This window comes from Palaemon carinicauda, chromosome 15 (genome assembly GCF_036898095.1).
Source record: "Palaemon carinicauda isolate YSFRI2023 chromosome 15, ASM3689809v2, whole genome shotgun sequence".
Taxonomy (NCBI): Eukaryota; Metazoa; Arthropoda; class Malacostraca; order Decapoda; family Palaemonidae; genus Palaemon; species Palaemon carinicauda.
The window spans coordinates 90,041,250-90,046,249 of record NC_090739.1 but is presented as its reverse complement, the minus strand read 5'-3'; the positions used below and the strand labels follow the sequence as shown (position 1 = coordinate 90,046,249).

Below are 5,000 nucleotides of genomic sequence, written 5' to 3'. Positions count from 1 at the left end.
GTGACAAATGATCGTTACCACACAACCAGTTAACCTTTAAAATTACAAAAATATAGTTTACTTGAAGTTAAAGTACATGATAAACAATTATCAAAATTTATCAACAACAAAATACACAGTGAGCAGTAGCCATGAAAATTAATAAGAGAAACTTCTCATTATTATACAAATAACAAATACGAGCCCATACACTGGCTCCTCCAACATCCACAAACAATCCCTGATCCTCGAGGACGTCCATCGAACACTACGGGAACGTCCACGACAGTGTCGATACGACAGCCACTTTGCTGCCACCGAAGAATAACTCTTCAAAACCCATCTCAACCTCGAGGACTAGGTTGAGGACAAGTCACCACCAACTAGGAGATACCCCAAAGCTGTATCGGCTGCTCTTTCTCGACTGCATTACGAGAACTGGTCCATCTGGCTTCCCAAACCTGACTGATTCTTGCCACTCACATTGTGACAAAAGTAAACAAAGACACCCACCTTAATTAACAAAGAAAAGGGCAGTTACAAAAAAAATTGAAACTAGGTTGTTTCACAGTCAAACAACCTAACAATACATATATATATATATATATATATATATATATATATATATATATATATATATATATATATATATACATATATATATATATATATATATATATATATATATATGTATATATATATATATATATATATATATATATATATATATATATATATATATATATATATATATATATTTATTTATACTTATATATAAAATATATTTATACATATACATAAATATATATATATGTACATATGTATATATATATATATATATATATATATATATATATATATATATATATATATATATATATATATATATATATATATACATATGTTTATGTGTGTACATATGTGTATTAAAATATATAATTATTAATGCAGTACAATGTTAAAAAAAAGAAATATTTGCATTCAAGGGACACATAGCCTATCCCTATGATAAGCAAAGCTTGCATATTATGCCCGTGTAGCCAGGAACGAAATCTAAATTAATATTCAGGATTACAGACACAGGTCAATCGTTTTCTAGTTCAATCCATTGGGATATGCGTAGTACGTTGATTACAGCTTAACTGTATTATAGTAATGAATTAATTCCAGTCATTCAAACTCGAATTGAAACTCTTTTGACATAGATTAAGGTTTCAGGATAAGTGTAATAATATTTTATACCAGATAACTAATTATAAGTCTATTTTACTGTTAGTTTCGCCTTCGTTTCTTTACATTCATAATCATTCTTATCATGGTTATAACAGCGAAGCGGATAATCTATTCATTCAAGTGTCCATCATTAATATAATATAAATTTCCAGGCATTCCTGCTGCTGCAAGTGTCCTGGATCCGGCGATGGGACTGGCACATCCTCACCACTGGCATTTACACTTACACCAGCGATGCTCGCTTCAAGGTGCTCCATACGGAAGGATCGGATGACTGGACGTTGCAGATCAAATACGTCGCTACAAGAGACAACGGTACTTACGAGTGTCAAGTGAGTGTCCTTGGTAACTTTGCAAATATTCTTATCTACTTTGTTTATTTGGGAGCAATATGTTGATCTGATCTACCTGACTTGATTATCACTTCATAGTTTTAGCTGTAATCAAAATAACAATAAAAAGATATTTGCTCTAGGTAGATAGGCAAGTATATAGACAGATGGATAAGTCATTCTAATACGGAGTCACATAATCTCCAGAGGGTTATTGTAAGTCTAAAAACACTAACCTTTCTAAGCATGAGATTTTGCAATTCATTTAAGAAGATGGATAATTATCTAAAATGCATTCGTGTGGCAAAGGAGATAATTTTGTGGCAACAGGTGAATTCGAGAAATTTATGACGTTAATATCTGAGACCGAACACTAAATTAAGTGTATATATTATAAAAAGAAAAAGTATGTACTTCAACTCTGGTGCAGACACCTCGATTCTAAATCTCAAGAAATAGGAAATCTCTACCATTTCCTGTCTACAGAAATTCATAAGAGTCACCTGGAAAAATTGGGTTCTACATACAGAGATTTTAGAACGAATGGGATGCACAAGCATATATTTCAAGTTCACCAAAAGTAAAGTACACTATCTTGATATTGTGATTCATATGCCTAAAAACGACTCCTAAAACAGAGTTTATGCAGATGATTATGAACAGATGTTCGAATCAAACCAATCAATAGCTTAAAGTAATGCAAAATTCCAGCAGATGAGTCGTATGGTCTGGAGAATAAGTGTTAACATGTTCACTGCCCTATGACATGGTCGCAGAAGCGACACACCAAAAAAGAGGCACACTACGTATCCTTCGTATAGCAAGGTTTAAATGTTCAAGAATAGCCTAATGAGTCATATCAATAAACACACGGCAGGTGTACTCACACTACTGTACATTTAACATGTAGATCTGAATGCAAATGATGGTCCGAATTACGAAACTTCTTATGCAATATACAAAAGGAACTAACTAAACGACAGTACAAGAGATTAACATCCAGATTAATACACAGTACGCTTTTGTCTAAGAATTTAAGATAAGAGTTAGTAGCTGACGACTAGACAGTATAACAATACCATAAAAAAAAGGCCGACAGAAAGAATTAAAACATTTCCTCAAAATAGATTCACCACTAAAAATCATAAAAGGCTTTTTCAATTATCTACTCTTTGTTGCAATAGAAGAACTGCCCGAATGTGTTTCTGAAAAGTAAATTTTCCATCAAGAATCATGCCTAACAATTTTCAAGGAGTTTTATATAAGTAGTGCAACATCATCAATGCAGAGGTCTGAATATTAAGGTACGAATGGTTTTGACCTGCTTACAATGATACTTAAAATTTTGTTAGCGCTCAACTTCATGCCCCATGATTTGTACCATGTACTAATTTTAGCTAGATCTCTGTTAAGAGATTCAGCAACCAGTATATGGGAGTGAGGCAAAGGCAGTAGCACCATCTGCATATGCAATGCGTTTGCATATAGTATGAAAAGTATTGAGACAAGAACACTGCCATGAGGGACATTATGTATTAAATTCCTATATTCATTATGGTGCATACCAACTACTCTTTGCAATCTATTACTTAACACCTCAAAAATGATGATAAGAAAAGACCCGATTACTTCCATCTGTTTGAGTATGAAAACAAGGGTCTCATGATTAACACGATAAAAGGCAGCACTAAAATCAAAGCTGAATATAAAAAGTTCCTGGTGTGCATTGAAAATTGTGAGTAGGACATCACATGCTCCAGCGCCTTGGCAAAAACCGAATTGCAAACTAGAGAACGATTTTTGCATCCAGCATACCCTTTTAAACATTTTGCCAAAGGACAACAAAACTTTAGTTAACGCGTGTGTTATAGAAATTGGATGGTAATGAGCAGGGATAGAGCTACCACAAACACATCACCTATTCTATAGCAATTGCAAAACGAACATTTCGATTACTGTACAGCCAATAACAGATAACTTAAGAGCTAAGGAATCAGCGGTCTTTATTTAAAAAAAGAGAAATACTATTTGTGTATACAACTCCATAAGCATTAAAGTTCATCAAGAGTGTCCTGATTCATTTGACCAAATAGACATCAGCTACACATCTGCCCACACTATCAAAAATGCTCGACGGGAAAATAGTGATACCAGATCCCAATGGCTAGTGAGAGGGAAGGATCTGGCTACAAAAAATGCTACCGGATTGAGTGTAGCCTGCAATCACTACTCGTTCAGATGGCAAATACTGGTGGATAAAGAGAACATAATGGACACCAATAACTTATGATAATTACGCAAGGATAATAATCACTAGGAGGTACTTAAATTACAAAGCAAAGTGCATTTTAGCCATGTGTTGCCTTACAGACATTAAGCTACTTTAATTTGTAAAATATCCTTAACAACGATTCGAAAGATGTAATTATTTCTACCAACCTTATTTCTATAAACTTTTCTGTTAAAAACAAAACTTATAATATTTATAGTTTTTCTAACTCGTATCCTAACACAAGGGTAACTTTGTATTAATTTTAATTTGAATTTACAAAAAAAAAAAAAAAAATTGAATATAATTTGAGTACCAGATCAAACCAACAGAGATGAGGACACACAAACCAACATCACTAGGCTACCAATAGTGAAACACTAGTTATTCTTCAAACTACTAAAGTTGGCAATAGATAATTCCTTTAAATCCTAAATTATGGACATGTTTGGAGAGAGAGAGAGAGAGAGAGAGAGAGAGAGAGAGAGAGGAGAGAGAGAGAGAGAGAGAGAGAGAGAGAGAGAGAGAGAGAGAGAGAGAGAGTATTTTGGTACGAAAATCAATGAGCAAAATCATGTGAATCTGCCTAGGATTAGACTTCCTTTTAATTAGTAGTAGTCATGCAGAATAGTTTATACATAATTCCAAGACTTTCCTTCAACTATCATATCTTAAGTACTATCATAATAGAGTGTCACCATCAGTGAGGAAATAAATGTCACCAAAGCACCACAATTTGTGGGTGTAAACTTTATTTGTACCAACTCCTAATCTGATTAAGTTTACTTATGGAGACAGTTTCTACCTGTTCATGTATGCCAGTCGTTTCCTCGCCTCTGGCATCACCTTCGTGCCTGCCACCAAAGCTACCGTTTACTGCCAATCGCCCTCGTAGTTTCCGAATTAGAGTTATCAGATCTGGTATCACTCTCTGCCCCTCGGGCATGCCTGATAGTGCGGAAAGGTCTTAAGTGGGTTGTCTTTTCCATTGGACATTAAATGACAGAGTCATTTAGTTCAAGCAAAGCGAGAACTGTTAATTCCAATCCAAAAATTACAGATTTAAGGGTAGCCCACCACTAAAGATCATACGTGGTATGTGTCAGAAAGGGGTTTTTATTGTTACATTGTATTCCTTTTCAGTTGAAGAATAAACTTACTGAGCAATAGCTCTTATTTCAGTATAG

At 34.1% G+C, this 5,000-nt stretch overlaps 1 protein-coding gene across 1 annotated transcript in view; it reads left to right on the top strand.

Moving 5' to 3' along the window:
- Window positions 1-1,445: 1,445 nt before the first annotated feature.
- Window positions 1,446-5,000, top strand: part of LOC137654693 (integrator complex subunit 12-like) — a 208,321-nt gene continuing 204,766 nt past the window's right edge. Inside the window, exon 1 of the mRNA XM_068388580.1 lies at window positions 1,446-1,544. The gene's annotated coding sequence lies outside the window, so the exon portion shown is untranslated. The remainder of the gene's footprint in view (window positions 1,545-5,000) is intronic.